Source organism: Ictalurus furcatus, chromosome 4, assembly GCF_023375685.1.
Source record: "Ictalurus furcatus strain D&B chromosome 4, Billie_1.0, whole genome shotgun sequence".
NCBI classification, from domain to species: Eukaryota; Metazoa; Chordata; class Actinopteri; order Siluriformes; family Ictaluridae; genus Ictalurus; species Ictalurus furcatus.
In genome coordinates this window covers 5,829,926-5,850,549 of record NC_071258.1, presented here as the reverse complement: position 1 = coordinate 5,850,549, position 20,624 = coordinate 5,829,926, and the positions used below count along the sequence as shown (strand labels likewise).

The 20,624-nt window shown below is 38.5% G+C and overlaps 1 protein-coding gene across 5 annotated transcripts in view; it reads right to left on the bottom strand.

Annotated features, from left to right (window-relative positions):
• Positions 1 to 20,624, bottom strand: part of si:cabz01090165.1 (uncharacterized protein LOC100333421 homolog) — a 181,925-nt gene that overhangs the window by 60,327 nt on the left and 100,974 nt on the right. The gene's annotated exons all lie outside the window — the stretch shown is intronic.

Sequence of the window (20,624 nt, the reverse complement as noted above, 5' to 3'; positions counted from 1 at the left end):
AACATCAGTTCACATATTCACTTTTAGCAGGTTGAAGAAGATTAGGTGGCACACTTTCTCAGTACCTTTGCCTTCCTCCGGGTACTCTGGTTTCCACCCCCAGTTCAACGACATGTATTATAGACTGACTGGCTTTTCCAAATTGTCCATAGTGTGTGAACGTGTGTGCGATTGTGCCCTGCGATGGGTTTGCACCCCGTCCAGGGTGTCCCAAACCTTTTGCCCCGATTTCCCTAGGATAGGCTCCAGGCTCCTCCACGACCCTATGTAGGATAGGTAGTATGGGAAACAGATGGATGGTATTAACTGCACCAGCAGGATCTGACAAACACGTGTATGCTAACGTTTTTCATCTAAGTGTCACCACGACCCTAATATTGTGCCCAGACCTGCGTACTTCAGCCTTGTTTTAGAGATGAGAACCAGCAAAAAACCCCAGCAGGGTGCTCTGTAAGAGTCGTGCTTCGCATGAATGATTATGTGTGTCCTTGTTAAAGGGTACATTTTCTTCCCTCATATTCTTTCCTCCATCTTCTCATGTCAGACTTTACCTATCCATTTCTCCTCCTGTCATATTCTCTTCCTCTCTCTATTCATCCTGAACGGGGAGAACACTATCTTCTGCCGGCTCGGCATGCTGCCACTGGCTGCTGGGATTGCCGCTGTTGTTTTTCAGTTTGTTTGCTTTGTGTCTGGTAAAATGTAAAGCCAGAAAGGAACTTGCAGCTACTCTGTGGTCACACACACACACACACACACTCAAACATTACATATATATATACACACTAAAACCAAGGGACACATGCTGTATATGCACACATATTTGCCTGACTTTAAGCATGAATATGAGATTAGGGCTGATACATATACACATATGCACTTGGTAAGAAAATGACATGCTGATCCACAAAGTGGTGGTTAGGACTTACTTGTATGAAGAAGATTTTGATTCAGAGTGAAAGGTAATCAATCAAGGTTAAGAAAATCAATGAGCAGAGGATTGTTCTAAGCAAAACTGTCCATATTTGTATTCATATTAATACTTTTAATCATGGTTTAGTATTCATTCTCTAAATGCTCGATGACAATAAGCCTATAAATGCCATTCCTTCATATGTACAGCAATGCCTCCTGGAAAACGATGCTTTCAGGCCCTACTCCCCTTCTCCGAATACAGCTTGAGCTGTGATTGGACAGCCATTGCATTTCAGTCTGGCATGACTGCAACATACTTACAGTATGCAAGTGTAATGCAGTGCAATTGGGAATTACATTCACTTCTGATGCAAAGTCAGTTTTTAATCTTTAAAAAAAAAAAAAAAAACTGTTGATTTTTTTTTTTTTTTTTGAAGAGATAAAGTGGAATAAGAAGAATGAAGGTTGTGCTTTTCAGTCTGGAATATTTTCTGCATGTCACTAATACAAGGCCATAACATTTATGTATTTCTTTTTAGGGATTTTTTCAGTGGTGCGATTGCATTTCATTCTATTACGGAATCCTTTTCATATACTTGGGTTCATACTTTTATCTATACATACACACACAATCCCCTCTGAAAGTATTGGAACAGCAAGGCCAATTCTATTATTTCACTATAAGTTGAAGACATTTGTGTTTGAGAGCAAAAAATGAATATGATACAATAGATCAGAATTTGCATCTTTTTACATCTAGATGTGTTAAACAACTTAGAACGTTACATGTTTTGTTTTGTATTGGACCTGCTGTTCTAATAGGCTACTTTTGGAGGGGACTATATATGTGCATGCTTCCCTTATCCTGAATCACCACATGCATCTTAGCTAAGCACCATCTATGAAGCCCACCTATATCATATCTATCCTCTCAGAATCCAATGATACAAATATTGCTGTACTACTCCTGGAAGCTTATTAAAATCTTTATATATCACTTCAGAGGTTCTTAAAACTGAATACACCTTACTGTCTCAACCTACTGTGAAAATAAGGATTTGTGTCTATTATAAATAGAGAAAAAGGCAATATATAAAGACCCATGTGGCTTTCCCTGAGGCAAAGTCAATAAATATCATTTTAAATTACAAATCAAATTTCAATTAGACGGTTTTCATCTCTTTATCTTGCAGCTCAGCAGGTCTTCAAGCTGCAGTTCATTCTGCTCTCCTCATGCACACCTTACAGTATATGATAAAGCTGTACTACACACACTAGCAGCCTCGGTTCACTTTCTGTTTTATACACGTTTTATATTTATTTCCATTCATTCATTTTAATTCGGGTTTGGGTTTTGTTTAATGGCTACAGGCAGTAGACATGTGACATACTGACTTGTGTAATATTATTAAAAATTGGTCTGTAATGTTTTCAATGTCTGTAATGGCACAAAATGGAGAAAACTCAAACTCAAAAAATAAGATGGCAAGAAAGTATAAATGAGGGATATTTTAAATATTTTGCATTTTTGAGCAAAAATGGGTTTTAAGCCTAGCTAACTAGTAATTAAATTTTCAATATTAAAACAAAAAAAATGAATGAACGCGTCGTTATTTGTATTTTGTTTTTCAGTTTTGAAACTAAAAACGAATGAACGCAACGTACACGTACCACTTGTTAAATATTGTACATTATTCATTTTGAATAATGAATTTGTCTTCGGTTTTATGTGGAACACGTACGGTATACAAGCATGGTGACACAACGGCCGTGTGGCTAATAAGCTATCAGTTTCAGCCTACATGATTTTTACTTATGAAGCAATAAGGCAAACATTAAATAAATTGCATTAAATATGTTGCTTATGTTAGGGATCACCAGATCCACAAAACAAGTAGCATATTTTTCTTTAACATATGCAGAGTGATACAGGACCAACTGTTCGGGCAAGAAATTTCATGCATGCATGCACAAACACAGGTGCATAATGGCTTTCTTGCATTAATCTGTTACAATAATTGAACCTGGTCATACTGAACATACATAACATTTACATTGTTCACCCACATATACACACGTCCACAAAAAAGACAACAAAGAAATGAATACAGGATTTTTTTTTAAACTTATGTGCATCCATTACTCAAACACTACTATATATATATATATATATATATATATATATATATATATATATATATATATATATATATATATACACACACACACACACACACACACACATATCTGTGATGAGGTGGGTTAGGATGTGTTGCCTCTTTGGCACAGTGCTAGAGGAGCAGATGGTCGGAGCTGGAGCTCGGCCCTCTTCACACTCTTTAGGGAGGGGCAGGCAGAAGAGCCAGCCGTAAGCCAGGAAGATCCCTCAATTCCCTGTTTCAGACCTGACAAATAACATCCATATCTCTCTCACACACTCACAGTCTCACTCCCTCACGACATGACCTTCCCTTCAGCAATTTATGTCCTCTTAATATGTTCATCATAAGCATATTTAAAAATAAAATGAATGTGGTTCTAATAAGCAGCAGCATTCTCTGGAACATCAGCCTTGATACAGTAGCATCTAGCCTGCACTAGCCTGCTTCATACAAATCTCTTTTCTGGGTTTTGGGTTTTTACACTTTTGGGCGTGTCACAACTGCTGCTGTTATCGCTTGTGGACATGCACAGTTTTTTTTGTTTTACATTCCAATGAAAAAAAAAAAAACCCAACAAACTGTACAGGTTATATATGTAGCTTCTAAAAAGATAACTAGGTAGATACAGATCAAATAATGTACTCCTTCATAATAGCTTGGTTAGCAAAAAAAGAGCAAGTCAAATATATATGACCTATGTACACTCATCAGAGGCACCAACAATCTTTGATACTTCCATCTAAGGTGTATTAATTAGTCTTATATGACAGGATAAGATGAAACCGTGGTCATTTTCTGTGCTTTAAGCATTAAAGTGGAATTAATTGCACGACATAGGATTGGTCAGAGGATTCATTCAAGTCACTTGTTTAGATTTGTCGCTTTACTGTGTCATACCTGAATTGTCACATTATTGCTTTTTTTTTAACCTGCCATTGCTGCCGAAATTGTAGCCATGTGCCAAGCACATGCATAGAAGATGAATGATCAACTGTTGTCTTGACACTTGTTAGTGTGAACATAGGGTTATTCAGAGTGACTTGCATATACTGTAAATGAGGCCAATCTAAGCATAGAAAGCTTACAGAAAAGAAGTGGCACAAGTCGATGTCCATATTTATACCTGGTTGTTTTGCTTAGTGAGAGGATTATACCAGGATTATACAGGATAAAGATTATCTGCATAAACACAGCTGTAAATGTACCCTAGACACAATTACAAGTGCCATCTGTGAAGTTAGAAGTGTTTCTAAACTCATAATAATTATTTTGTTTGTTAGAGGGGTACGGTGGCTTAGTGGTTAGCATTTTTGCCTTACACCTCCAGGGTTGGGGGTTCAAATCCCACCTCCATGCTGTATACATGGCGTTTTCATGTTCTCCCCATGCTTTGGGGCTTTCCTGCGGATACTTCGGTTTCCTCTCCCAGTCCAAAGCCATGCATTGTAATTTGACTGGCAATTCCAAACAGTCTGTATTGTGTGAACGTGTGTGCGACTGCGCCCTGCAATGGGTTGGCATTGCAATTTTTGTCTTCTTAAACATTCTTAAACAAGAAAGAGAAGCAACAACTACATACCCTATGTTATAAAGTTTGTTGACTGAATTGACGAGTTAGATAGCTACAAAATCTGGCTTGAAAATTACAAAAGCAAAATGTTTTTCATTATTAAAAAAAGGTTTTTTACTATTATCTAAAAAGACATCTAAAAAGATCTAGCAAAATACTGAGAGATAGTACATTCAGAGCTATCCAAATAGAGAGCTAATACTACCTAACCTATAAAGTGCTAATTCTAGCTAATGTTAGCAGACACAGTTCAGCAAACTACTGAACGTAGATCGAAAATACTAAGGGTAAACTAATTAATCCTGACTTGATGATTGATATGCTTAATATGGACTTGATTAAATGTAAAATACAAAATATATATATATATATATAATAATAATAATAATAATAATAAAAATAAATAAATAATAATAAAAAAGGTGTCTTGAAAAAATAGAGTGCAGCAGTTTGGGGCTATGGTAAATGGTAAACGCTATCGTAGCGGTTTACCATAGCATCAGTTAGTCTACCTGATATCAACAATGTTTGGTTGGATCTGAGTGGGCCAAATTCAATTAATTTAACTGTATACAACAAAGGAAAAAATAGTATTTTGCATTACTATATCAATAGACAGGTCATAATTAATAATAAGACTGCAGGGTGGATTTTACTAAAGTGTCATTCAATATTTTCTTTCAGCATGTTACCTATCTTAATTTTATTTTTGAAATAAGTATGTTCATATTTGGGCAAACAAGTTGTTTGATTTGTTGATATTTTCCATTCATGTCAATAATAAGTAAAAAAAAAAAAAAAAAAAAAAAAACTTTTATTTTTTCATTCTCTCTCTGAGCCTAATAAGGATTTTGTTGTTGTTGTTGTTAGTAGTGTTGGCACCTCTGCAAATGTTATGAGCTAATTTGCATATTATACACAAGAACAGAAATTGAACAACTGGAGACACATTATACAAAAGCAAGTGGTTAAAATACTCATGTAAACAGGGTCCACGCTTCCACTAGAAACAAGTGCAAGACAGTTGTAGGAGGAACAGAGAACTAAGGCTAAACACTAGGGTGGAAACAAGTGCTAAGTGCCGGTGCTCAGGTGTGCTCGAGACACTAATCATGGAAATCATAGTAACAGACTGACTGATTCAATTCCAGCCCATGCTCACAACAACAATTTATGAAAGCGGTTGAGCTTAATTCTACTAAATAACAAAGTAAATATAACGGAGAGATGGTTATGCTGTTGCACACACGACACTGATCGCTGAAATATTTCAAGCATTTTTTATTTTTATTTATTTTTTTTTCATCTTGATGATTATAGCTCATGGAAATAAAAAAAATCCAGTGTCTCAAAATATTAAAATAAAGAATTTATAATACAGAAATATCGACCTTCTGAAAAGTATGTTAATTTATGCACTGAGTATTTGTCAGGGCTCCTTTTGCACTAATTACTGCATCAACGCATCATACACATTACTGCGTGGCATGGAGGCAATCAGCCTGAGGCACTGCTGAGGTGTTATGGAAGCCCGGGTTGCTTTGATTGCGGCCTTCAACTCGTCTGTATTGTTGGGTCTGGTGTCTCTCAGAGATTCTCTATGGGGTTCACCAGTTATTTATTTATTTATTTATTTATTTATTTATTTTTATTTGTTTTAACTACGACGGCCATCTTTGTGTCAGGGCACACAACAAATTCTGGTTTTACAGCTGTTTACGGAAACCTCAATATCTCAGCTCAGGATGGTCCTAGCTGCTGTATGCTTATCCTGATTGTTGTTGATTATGTGTCGGTAACAGCAGCTCTGATTGTAGTTCTGGCTACAAGACAGGTTACAGGTTTATATTAATGTGCTTATTCTAATACTGTATGTTATTGTTCTAATAGTATCGTCTTGCACAGGGACTAGCACAGGGCATGGTAGATGCTCCCCATGAACACAATTTAAAGATTTTCTGTGAGGAGATCCATTAGCATTTTTGGAAGGGTCTGGGCTTTCTAACAGTCAGAGGTAAAGCTGTAACTTTAAAGTCTTGAAGCCAGGTGGTTTCTCAGTGATCCGACATATTTATTTTGTCTTATTAACTTCAAGAAAGAGAGTTAAAAAGAGTGTGAGAATGACTGTTTATAGCTGTTTATATAACAGGAACTTGTTTCGCAGATATTCCACAAACATAACTATACATGGATTAAATGTAAGACATGTCCATCCATCCATCCATTCAATCATGCATCCATTTTCCATACCACTTATCCTACACAGGGTCACCGGGGAGCCTGGAACCTATCTCAGGGAACTCAGGGCACAAGATGGGTGACACCCTGGATGGGGTGCCTATCCATCACAGTGCACAATCGCACACACACACACACACACACACACACACTAAAGACAATTTGGAAATGCCAATCAGCCTACAATGCATGTCTTTGGACTGGGGAAGAAAGCCAGAGTACCTGGGGGAAACACCTGTGCTTCAGGGAGAACACACAAACTTTGCGTGCACAGGGTGGAGGCGAGATTGAGGAATTTGAGGAATAAACCACTTCAGAATGTACTGTTATTGGAAAATAATCAGCAATAATTCCACTATACATCAGGTTGCATATCACCACCATGGTGTTTATTGTTTTCCTGTAACAGCTCACCCTGTTGTGTTTTTATCCTTCCATATTCTACTAAAAAAACAAAGGAGAGCTCATGTACGTATGTGGACAACTCAAATAACGAACGATGCAGGACAAAATGCTTTAATGGCATGCCATTTTATTACATTTATGCTTACATAAAACACAATGGTCTGTTATTATCATTATTATTTTAGTGGATAATTCCCCCACATCTTCACACCATTAGAAAAAAAAAATGCGCAGTGCTTTTTGACGTGGTATTGTTTGACATGGTATTTCAAATGTTAGTTTTAATCTGTGCAAAAAGTCTGTGCACTTAGCTTTAATCTGTGCAAAAAGTTACTAATTTGCATTGACATTTACATTAATTGCTGGATGACTTTTGGATAAACTCTGAAAAGGATAATCGTTTATAATAACTCCAAAACAGCATTAAAACAACAGGGTTTAGAGGTTAATGGCCAAGAATGTAGATCACACAGACTAAAATCCTTAGTCATCAAACGCATGACAATCCAAACACTACTGCAAAGTTATTATTCTGTTGACCTTTCATTTCAGTGCAATAAACCTGAATTTTTTTTCATTTGCTATGGTGAATGCACCCGTGCATCATGAACTACTAGGTGTTTTCTTTGTCCTCTTATAGAAAGTCAGCACTGTTGTCCTTCAGAACTTTCTCCATTAATCTGATGTAATTACACCAATAGAAGTGCATTTCATAAGTGTAAGTGTGTCCTTCCGCAATCTCGGACCTTGATAGAAAATTACGACGGGCTAAAAATGTGCTGAACTACTGGCCTCGCCAAGTTATACCTTCATGCCCAATAAAACAAAGCTAACACCTATGAGATTCGATCATAAATGAAGACACTGCACTCCAACAATTGCGCATAAAAACTCCTGTCCTCATATTTTCCTGGTAAACATGGATGGATCGCCCTGCAAGCTGTTAAAGTTGGCGAAACATTTTACAGTGCTGTCCGATTATAAGAGCAGAAATGAGAACTCACACAACACTCAAATATGTTTATCATGTCAAATGTGGTGCGATCTGCAAACAGAGTTGTGGCAGCGCTATCTGCGCTCCTGATTGCCGAGTCTCATTATTTATGCAACGCAAACGCATCATCTGGTGCAGTGCACACCCTGCAGCGGCACGAGTAGAGTCATCATTACCTCCCTAATAGCACCAGCATAATAGCAACTCCCTCTTCTCCCAGCACCTCAAAAAGAGCATGTGCCGATAGCGGGGCTAATGGAGACTAAACAGGATCACTGGAAGGCCCCTTAATCCTATACAACCTTCCATTTTTGTTTGTATCACATCAGCGTCTGGTGGTGTTTACTTCCTTTGAAGCAGGCTGCAGGAAAACAACAAAGCGAAGACACACCGTTGTCAGTATACACTTCAAGAAGGCCACTTTGGGCATCAATCATGTTCTCTCTTTGTCTGTTCAACACAATCATTGGTCAATAGAGCCGCTAGAAGAGACAATCTCTCTGCTCATGGTGTGACACTTGGTCGAAGATGAATAAACTGGAATCTGCACACTACTGACAGGTTATATATCATGTGGATCTATTCTCTCTTCTTGAAGTTGGGTGAAAACTGCAGCAGCACGACAGCTAAATACATCAGGAAATATAGTTGCTATAGTCTCTTCCATGACTCGGCACTGTGCCTGGATTCAACTAGCTGCACAGTGATTAAGTCTTCAGAGAGATCACTAGGGTGCAGCTTTGAACTATTTAATGAGCTCCCGAAAAAGCATTAAGGACATAGGCTCTGAAGGCATTCAATTGTTTAGTATTCCTCATTAAATGTTGCTACATCACTTTCATATACTATACATGTTTGTCTGCATATATGCCCATATTTGAATGGGCAGAGATAGAGGGCGCTGTGTGTATGCGGCAACTCTGTTTGCTTTATGTCTAGCTTTTATGTTTTTGTTTTGTTTTAGGCGTTTTTATATATTTTTAGGAGAAGAAGAATGGATACTATGTCAAATATTATGTGGATTGAGTTAATGGACAATGAATCGCCATGTATCTACCGACTTGTTTATACTAGAGAGCAGTTGCGGTCACGGAAATCTTCTGCGGTGTTTGGACAAAGAGTGGAAATTCCTGGTGTGCTAAAGAAAGAGGCCGCAGAGCAGGGAAGAGCGACAAAGACAGTTTAAACCCACTTTGCCTTCCGTTACTACTGGCAATGTAAGATGTATTGCAAACAAGATGGAGGAACTGACGATGCTCATGAAGAGTCAGCGGGAGTATCACGAATGCAGTATCGTGTGTTTCATGGAGACATGGCGGCATGGTCTTATCCCAGACTCGAACGTGAACATCGAGGGCTTTCAGATGGTGCGGACAGATCAGAAACCTAAAGAAAGCGGTAAGAGGAAAGGAGGGGGGTTGGTGATGTATGTGAACAATAAATGGTGTAATCTAGGACACATCACTGTCAAAAAACAACTCTGTACAATGGACATTGAACTGCTAATGGAAGGCCTGCGACCATTCTATATACCCAGGGAATACTCGAACGGTGAACGGTGATTATATTAATGAGCTCACTAATTGTGGCATTGTGTGTATAAACATCTGTGTGGACAGTGTAATACCAACAAAGACGGTAATGCTGTTTTCCAAATAACAAACCGTGGGTCACCAGTCAACTTAAGGTACTACGTAATGAGAAGGAGCAAATCTTTAGAACGGGTGATAAGGAGGCTCTTAGAAAAGTGCAGACGGAGCTGAAGGTGAAAGTGAAGGAGGGTAAGGAGGCATACAGGTGGAAATTAGAGGACAAGCTGCAGAACAACAACACGAGAGATGTGTGGAGTAGAATGAGGAAGATTTCTGGATATTAGGTGTCAAGTACTCAACAATTAGAACAGAGTTTGGACAGAGCTAATGTGCTGACTATGTTCTTTAATCGGTTCAGCCAGGGATTGGTGCCTGACATGCAACTCTCTTCTTCTTCTTCTCCCTCACCAGGCATATCTTCTACAACTCCATCTTGCTTCATCGTTCCACCTAGTCCCCACTCTCCTGGTGGCCTGTATATTACATCTGACCAGGTAGAGAAAGAACTTAATAGGATTCATGAGGGAAAAGCAGTCAGCCCTGATGGACTTAGCCCAAGGGTCTTGAAAGTATGTACGGAACAGTTAAGTGAAGTTGTGGCATGGATGTTTAATGTGAGCTTGAATATGGGGGAGATACCTGTTCTCTGGAAGACATCTTGTGTGGTGCCAGTGCCTAAAAATGGGATCTGTAACGAACTGAATGACTTTAGACCAGTAGCACTGACGCCACATCTGGTGAAGACACTAGAGAGGATAGTTCTTCCTTACCTTAGATTTATGGTTGGAAATATGATATATCCTTTGCAGCTTGCATATCGGTCTCATGTGGGAGTAGAAGACGCCATAATTTATCTCTTACATAAGGCTTATTCACGTCCTGGAGAAGGCTGGGAGCACTGTGAGATGTATGTTCTTTGATTTCTCAAATGCTTTTAATTCCATCCAGCCAGGTTTACCCCGATAGTTAATATCAGCTCATGTTGATGCCTCTATTGTAACATGGATCATGGACTACCTGACAGAGAGACCACAGTATGTGCACCTACAAAACTGGAGATCCGACCTGACAGTCAGTAACGTGGGTGTGCCACAGGGGACTGTTTAGGCACCTTTCCTTTTTAAACCTCTGACATTAAGTATGATACTGGGGCATGCCATCTCCAGAAATTTTCAGAAGGAACAGGAGTATAGGAGCCTGGTGAAAAGCTGTGTGGGTTGGTGTAAGCGGAACCGTCTCCAGCTTAACACAAACAAAACTAAGAAGATGGTGATTGATTTTAGGAGCTCTAAACATGCAGTGTCTCACATCAGAATTAATGGTGAAGAGATTCACATAGTCACCTCCTATAATAATTTGGGAGTGCACTTGGACTATAAATTGAACTGGGCCACTAAGAATGAGATGATATACAAAAAAGACCAGAGCCATTTCTATATTTTTGAGGAGGCTGAGATCTTTTGGAGTTCAGGGGGAAATGCTCCATTACTTTTATGATTCTTTTATGGTGGCAGTACTTTTGTATGCTGTTGTGTGCTGGGGAAGTGGAACCAGGATCAGTGATGTAAACAAACTGAATAAACTGATAAAGAAAGCCAGCTCTGTTTTGGGGACTAGTCTTGACCCAGTGGAGGTGGTGATGGAGAGGAGAATGCTGGCCAAACTCTGTCATTTTGTGTGAAACTGCTCACCCTTTAAATAGTATCGTTGGTGCACAGGAGAGTACATTTACCAGGAGGTTGATTCTTCCTCGGTGTAAGAAGGAGAGATATTTTAGGTCTTTTATTCTTGCAGCCATTAGGCTGTACAACCGCACCCTTATTTGAAATATATGAACAGTGTGGATATGTATATGTACATGCATTTATATGGATAGATGTGTGTATGTTTGTATTTAGGTGTGCATATATATGTATATATTTGTGTATGTATGTATATGCATAGGGATGTATATGGGTATGCATATCAAGCGTATATGTGTATTTGTACTTCTGTAGAGACATGAACGGATATTTTTATTATATTTTAGTTATTTACTGTAATGTCTATTAGTAATTAGTAAAGTAATTACTGTAATAATATATTGGAATGGTTTGCTTGGATTAAGGGATTGAGTGGCATTGTTTGATGGTATGAGTTATTGTGCTAATTAGGTAATTGCACTGTATTTTGTAATTGATAATATTCCGATTATTGTGTTTATTGATTGACTGTATTGTCTATTTTTTTGTTTTGTTTTGTTTTTGTTTTTGTTTTTTGTTTTTGCTGCTGTTATACCTTAATTTCCCTTTGGGGATTAGTAAAGGAAGTCTAAGTCTAAGTCTAATATGTTTGTGTTCATGGATCCTCTGTGCATATAAGCACTAAACTAATCCTATTAGTTTTATTGTAGTTTACTGAATAATTTACAATAATATGAGTTGTAAATTCCCCCACTGGGCACAGTGTGCACTGCTTTCTCTTCTCCATGTGCTTGTGTTTACTTTGCCATGTGCCTTTGTTTTGGTTTCAGTCATGTCACCATCCATGACTTATCACTGATTTATTACCCTATTGTGCTCACCTGTTCCGTGTTCCACCTTGATTACTTATTACTGGTTATTTATTCCTTGTTTTTTCTCTTTGACCCTGCGAAGTCTTGCCTTCTGAGTGTTGCTTCTTGTCTACTAAGTGCCCGTGCTATTTTTTAAAATTATGTATTAGCCTTTTTTTTTTTTTTTTTTAGATTGCCTGCATATGCATTTAGCCTTTCTTTGAACTATGACTATGATCCTTGGATTGCTCACAATATAGTGTTCATTAAATCATCAGGGGATCATGAGTTCGAATTCCAACTATGCTAGAGCAATTCATAGCCAGGAGTCCAAAAGAGAAATTATTCTCTCCCCTGCCAATCAGACCAGTACCAGGACAATTGTGACCATCTGTGAGCTCATTTACATGGAAGAGGGTGAGTGTGTTCAGCTGCCCTGTGACTTAGTATGAACTGCAGTTGGAAAAGTTTAGACAGTGTGATGGCCAGCTTTGCATATCTTTGAGGACATACATGCTGGCCTTCATAGCTAGCTAGTGGGTGAGAATTGGCAAATGACCTAATATGGAGTAAAATAAAAAGTAAATAAATCAAAACAACCAACCAATTACATAAGTTAAAAAAACAAAAAAAAAAAACAAAAAAAAAAACTACATTTGGGACAAGTGGAAAACGTAAATTGATTCCATTTGATTGGGAAACTTGATTTGATTTTTTCTCTTAACTATTCCCTAAACCCTTTTGTTCTATTCAGCTTGAAATGACTCGTTTTAAATTGAGTCGAGCATTTTATTATTAAGTGGAGAAATAATAAAATTACAGTATGTATCAATGCAGAACTTCTTAGTTAACTCAGTTAATCTAATTAACATGAGTCATTAGTGTAGTTAGTAAAAGTACATTTATATTAGAGCGATCACATGCAGGTCATATTGACCTGGGAGTAGCAAAGAAAGAAATAAAATAAAATTAAAATTAAATTAAAATTAAAATAAGAAATGAAATAAAAAGGTTGCTATGATATTCCCTTCATCACTTATTTACACTCGCATCTGTGCAGACCACCTACCATTAGTGTGAGGAGGGGTTTTATGGGCCTGTTTCCATAAATACTGATTAAATTCATAATAACAGAAATGACAATAAGATATCTTTGGTATTTTAAAAGAAATCTAGCCTGGGTCAGTCCATCCATTGCTAGCAGAAGTAAAGAGAACAGGAAGATTATGCTGTATTTAATGAGTAGAGGACACACACACACACACACACACAGACACACACACAACTAAAAAAATCAGGCATAACATTAAAAACTTTTACAGGTGAAGTGAAAAACGTTGATTATGTCATTACAATGGCACCTATCAAGGGATGGGATATACTATCGCAGTTCTCAAGGACGATGTGTTGGAAGCAAGAAAAATTGGCAAGTGTCAGGATGTGAGCGACTTTGACAAGGGCCAAATTGTGATGGCTAGACAACTGGGTCAGATCATCGCCAAAACGATGTGTTCCCGATATGCAGTGGTTAATACCAACCAAAAGTGGTCCAAGAAAAGACAATTGATGAACCGGGAACAGGGAGTGTGATGCTATGGGCAGTGTTCTGCTGGGAAACATTGGGTCCTGGCATTAATGTGGATGTTACTTTGACACATAACACCTACCTAAACATTGTTGCAGACCACATACAATCCTTCATAACAATGGTATTCCCTAATGGCATTGGCCCCTTTCAGCAGGATATTATGCCCTGCCACACCTCGAAAATAGTTCAGGAATGGTTTGAGAAACACGACAACATTTAAGAAGTGTTCAAGGTATTGACCTGGCCTCCAATTTCCCCAAATCGCAATCTGATCGAGCATCTGTGCGATGTGCTGGACAGACAAGTCTGATCCATGGAGGCCCCACCTCGCAACTTACAGGACATAAAGGATCTGCTGCTAACGTCTTGGTGCCAGATACCACAGCACACCTGTCTTGTGGGGTCCAATGCCTTGACAGGTCAGAGATGTGTTGGTGGCATAAAGGGGATCTACACAGCATTAGGTTTTCCTACAATAATTAGAGGTTTCCCATTTCAGTACAGTTCAAATAATTAACAAATGCAGTTGAATTGAGACTGTCCCCCAGCCATGAGGCATCATCTATACTTAGACTACCATCTTTTCAACTAAACTCATAGATTACTAAGAGTCAAAGAGATCTTCTAAAATCTAAACTGACATTTCAGCACGTTATTTAGTTTACTTTCCCCTTTAACATTTTCTTGCTCTGATGTAATTTCTTTCCATTAAGTTAATATTATTCATTTAATGCATATTATTTACATCTACAGTACATTTAATCTTTTGGCAGATACTTTTAAGTTACTTGTAAGGAAGGTTCCTTCAATTCAATCTAACCATTCTGTTGAAGGGATTTGTTCTTTGGACCCAACAGTGGCTCTCTAGCATTCCTGGGATTTGCTTATTTATTGGTCAGAAATATTAAGATATTAAAAGTTACATAAACATTTGCCAATGAATGAATGAAAGAAACCAAGATGCCAGGACTAAATAAATTATTAAATAAATCACTAGTTTAATACAATTTTGCATATAACATTCAGATTTTGCTTTCTCTTAAGTCTAAATCTCCAGAACACATCACATTTCTGAAATGCTACAGCCTCTACGAAAAAAGAAAAAGAAAAGCTGCCCACAACCCAAAATAGACATCATGTTTGGTTCACTTCATGCAGTCGGGTTGATTCAGGTTCAATTCATTTTCTCACTCCCAATTGAACCACGATAGAATTCTCTTGGAACTGGACTGAAACCAGCTCACCTTGGAGTGCAAATTCTGTGTATTTGCTTTTGGTCTGTAAATGATGTGCAATGTGAGACCAAACCACACAGGAAATGAAAAAGCAATATTTTTTGTTCTGATTCAAACTCGACAAAAGGACTAATAGGGATGAAAATTCCTTCAATCTTCAAATCTAGGCTGCTTGTTTAGTCGCATACACTAGCAGGTTCTTTCAGTGAATGTGCAGATTAAGGGGCCATGGACATAGATGCTGCATCTGAAACCTAACAAAAGCTGCCTACTCAGTCTCTATTTGGAGCGACAGGAAGGCCGAATTGAGTGTTTGAATAGAATGCAACCCTGAGATCCCTCCATCTGGCTGATTTTTGAAGGGAGACATGTATCCTGTAATCTTGTGCATCAGCTCCGGCTTAGCAGCCAGTATAGGAAAAAGGTAATGCACAACAGCAGCAAAATATTTGCTCTGTCATTTCCACAATTTATGTAATTACTCGATTTCCTCCAGCAGAACATTTTAGGGCTAACAAACATTAGTTGTCTTTACAACTTTGTTACAACATATATATATATATATATATATATATATATATATATATATATATATATTTTTTTTTTTTTTCAAATCAAATGGATAATTAATGTTTATACTTTAGTGCTTTGCAAAAACTTTTTAATTTTTTTTTTTAATATGGGATATTGAGTTTTTCAAAATGTTGGCTTCTATATAAAGGTGTTACATGGTGGCACAGTAGATGGCATTGCTCTCTAACAGCTCCAGGGTCCTTTAGGGTTCAATCCTAAACTCAGCACACTGTCTGTAAAGTGGAGTTCCACATGTTCTCCCCATGTTCACTTGAGTTTCCTTCAGGTTCACCAGTTTCCTCCCGTCTCCCAAAAATATTGAGCTAGGTTGATTGACTATGCTAAATCACCCCTAGTTATGAATTTGTGTGGTGTGTACTTGATGCTCTGAAATGGACTGGTGTCCCAACCGGTGTAAATACTCTAGCCTTGTAACCAGTGTTCCTGGGATAGGATCCAGATCCACTGTGACACTGACCACTTAATGAAGTTAAGTAAATATATTATTTGCTCCAATGTTGGCTAATTCTAGAGATAGAGTTAAAAACAAAGGTACTGAACACAATGTGTATAAGAAATATGAGAGTAAAGGTTATTTTTAGGACTATAACTGTCTCTTAGAGGGAAGTATGATGATACAGGAGTGCGGCACTCTATAAGAAGATATTCAGTACAAAAGCACAACATTTATGACATTGATTCAATACATGTGGTTGGGCTTAACTCTACTTAACCTCCCATTTTAAAGAAAAGCTTCACCATGTGAATCGGCAGGGCACTTCCTCTAAACCTTGAATTACAAATAAAATAAATCCAGATTTTCCTCACCTCATCAGACTAAATAGTAAATCCTTGTTTCTTTAACAGATCCCTGATGTAACAGGGCGCATACATGCTTGAACTCCATCCTTGCACTTCTTTTTTATTTAAGCTGTCACATCTAGACATTCCGAGTCCCTGCTTGCGCTATGATTACCATATACACCCTGTGTTTGGTGTTGTACACTCCCATCATACTCAACAATCTGTTATTTCTGTCTGTTGAGTTATATGTGTTGCCTGACGTGGTGCTAGTTCAATATTCTGATAATGCAACATCCTGGTACACTGCCAGGTTTCTCTTGCTCTGACACCTTTGTTCATCCAGTTCACCTTCCTAATTCAGTGAATCATCTCAGCTTGATTTCCCCGTGACTTCACAACTGCTGCTGTGACTAAAAGTGGTTGCATGGATTTGTGTAAAGCTGCTTTGTAACAATGTCTGATAAAAGCACTCTATGAAAACAATTTATCTGAACTGTCTTCATTTTAAAGGCTCTTTTTGTTCTGTAAAGCCATTTAAAATGTATTTGAAAAATATTAAAAGTTTTAAATAATCAAACATTAACGCCACCTTGCCTATTATTGTGTAGGTCCCCCTTGTGCGTCCAAAACAGCTCTGACCCATCGAGGCATGGACTTGACCTGTGAAGGTGTGCTGTGTTATCTGGAGAATTTGGAGGCCAAATCAACACATTGAACCTTGCCATGTTCCTCAAACCATTCCTGAACAATTTTTGCAATGTGGCAGGGTCCATTATCCTGCTGAAAGAGGTCACTGACATTAGGGAATACAGTTGCCATGGAGGGGTGTACTTAGTCTGCAACAATGACTACGTTTACATGGACAGCAGTAATCTAATTATTGACCTTACTCTGAGTGAGAGAATAATGTGATTAAGGTGTTTACATGAGTCACTTTTAGAATACTCCTTTCATGTTCCCGTTTTACATGTTATAGAACATAATTAGATTAACGGCACACGTCATTACGTCACCGCGCCACGCCATCCGACATCCCTCCAGAATTAACTGTATTAACATACAGTTCGTCTTCGTTATGGTACCGTATACACTTTTTATTTATTTATTTATTTTTTTACGAAAGCTTTAAGCGCAGTTAATTATTTGTCATGCTGTACGTGCTAATAGACGACTGCTTGAAGCCGTGAGCTGCATCCCAAACTGCGTACTTACCGTCTATATAGTAGCCAAGATACATGTATTTTTCCCCACTACAGGCCTATAGTAGGCAAGTATGCGGTTTGGGACGCAGCCGAACTCTCTTGCTCGCCGTAAAATGTTGGGCTCTGCCGTGTGTGATCGTGTCCTGTCGCAAAATGTGGTGAAAACTCTCACACGATGTTATTATTGTGATTAAGGTGTGTACATGTCTGTAATACACATTGATAATGTGACTAAACCAGGAATACTCCACATGTCTTAATTCGATTAGTGTTTACTTCGAATATGACCATAATCAGATTAAGGTAATTAAAAATTGCTATTTACATGGTAGTTTCTTAATCACAGTATTGTCTTAATCGGGTTAATAGTGAATTATTGTTGTCCATGTAAACGCACTGACTGTTTAGGTAGGTGGTACGTGTCAAAGTAACATCTACATGAATACCAGGACCCAAGGTCTCCCAGCAGAACATTGCCCAGAGCATCACACTGCCTCTGCTGGCTTGCCTTCTGCTTATAGTGCATTCTAGTGCCATCTCTTCCCCAGTTAAGCAATGTACCCAGCTGTCTACATGATGTAAAAGAAAATATGATTCATCAGACCAGGCCACCTTCTTCCATTGCTCCGTGGTCCAGTTCTGATGCTCACGTGCCCATTGTAGGCACTTTTGGCATTGGACAGGGGTTAGCATGGGCACTCTGACCGATCTGCTACTACGCAGCCCCATACACAGCAAGCTGTGATGCACTGTGTGTTCTGACTCCTTTCTATCATAGCCACCATTGACTTTTTCAGCAATCTGTGCTACTTTAACTCTTCTGTGGGATCGGACCAGGCGGGTTAGCCGTTGCTCCCCACGTGCATCAGTGAGTCTTGGGTGCCCATGACCCTGTCACCGGTTCTCCTTCCTTGGACCACTGCATATAGCCCACAAGTCCTGCTTTTTTGGAGATTCTCTAACCCAGTCATCTATCCATCCCAATTTGGCCCTTGGCAAAGTTGTTCAGATCCTTACGCTTTCCAACACATCAACTTCGAGAATTGATTGTTCACTTGGTGCCTAATATATCCCTTGGCATGTTCCATTGTAATGAGATAATGAATGTTATTCACCTTCACTTCATCAGTGCTTCTAATGTTATTATTGTATGTATGTATGTATGTATGTATGTATGTATTATTATTAGTAGTTGTAGAGTATGTAGCTATGTATATACTGTATGTTTCAAGAATATTTTTAGATAAGTTCCATCAATGCAGTATCAGTGTTTGCTTTGTGAATTCTTTAAGGTCAAAACCTTCACTGTGTAATCATGAAAAATATCACTTAGTTCTGTAGGTCATGGAATCCAACATCCGCAACAGCAGAGCACAGATTTATAAATGGCTGTCACTACCCAGGTCTCTATAGCGAGGTCACAGTTTAGGTCAAGGAGAGGTGGCACGCTGTCAAAAGTTACTGTTTATCCCTGATACTTCAAAAAACTGGTCACTGCGGTCAAAAATATGATCAATTCCACTATTACTATCAGTAATGATTACTTATCGTTATGACTATAATAAATGCATTTTGTTTAATTAATTGTACTTTTTTTTTTACTTAATTTCTCTGATTACATTTTATTATATTTATTGCAGCTTATGTGGTACTTCTTCCTGGCACTGCATTGTCTGTCTGTCTGTCTGTCTATCTATCTATCTATCTAACTATCTATATCTACATCTAAACAAATTGGTATAGTATAACTGGAAATGTGCTTTGGATGGTGGTTTTTCATCCTTGGAAATATTTTATCTGGCAGCAGGAAATATATGCACAAAAATAGAAAGCCTTTAGATGCCTGTGAAAAAGAAAACTGCAGGTTTACAGACACAGGAATTATTATTAGACCTCAAGCTGTGAAATACCAGGTATTGGATGAGAAGAAGTGGAGTACAGTTCATCATTCCTGTTGACCACATTGGGCTGTAGAAGTTTAAACTATAACACGCAGGGGCTCCCAACTGAAGGCAGAAAAACAAGAGGCTGACCTTCAAATTGGCTGCAATTAGGACTGCGGGTTCGGTGCTAAAGGCGAGTAGTTTGCAGTGCTCTGAGTTAGGACTGTAGGCAGCGCTGGAGCCACGGGGCATCACGGATGAACAAACAGCATGCAGCAGAGAGGATTGTGGAAGTGATCCTGCTTGGATTGCTGCAGTGTTTAAACAGATGGGCCCTTCGGCTGAGGCAGACTTGCACAAATACACACACATGCACGTACACACACACACACACACACACACACACTTTCCATTATACAAGAGAAAGTGGCAGATAGGAGTAGAAATGCCCTCAGAGGATCACCATAAAAGAAAATGGCAGTGACAGAAAGGGAGGAAAGGGACAGAGAGAGACTGAGATAGAGGAAGAAAGAGTGATAGTGGGAGAGAGGGAAGAGAGTAGGAGGGGTAGGAATGAAACAGAGATGATGACAGAAAATGAGGACAATCTGTATGCGACAAAGAGACACTGAGTGAGGATTGAGGAAGACAAATAGAAGAAAAATAGTTAGGAGAAGAGAAGCTATTTACTTGCATCAACTAGTTGTGTGTGTGTGTGTGTGTGTGTGTTCATTCCAGCAAGAACATCTGAGATAACAGGAGGATGGAAGACACAAGTTATCCCATAGTAAGAAATGTGCTCAGTGCTGACACCATGAGGAAGAGGACTGCAATTTCCTTTACTTCTAGAGCTTCGGAGTCTTCACGCTGTCGTGTTTTGTCCAAATCACAAATAACGCTGTATGAGATGTTCAAAAACCACAGCTCAAG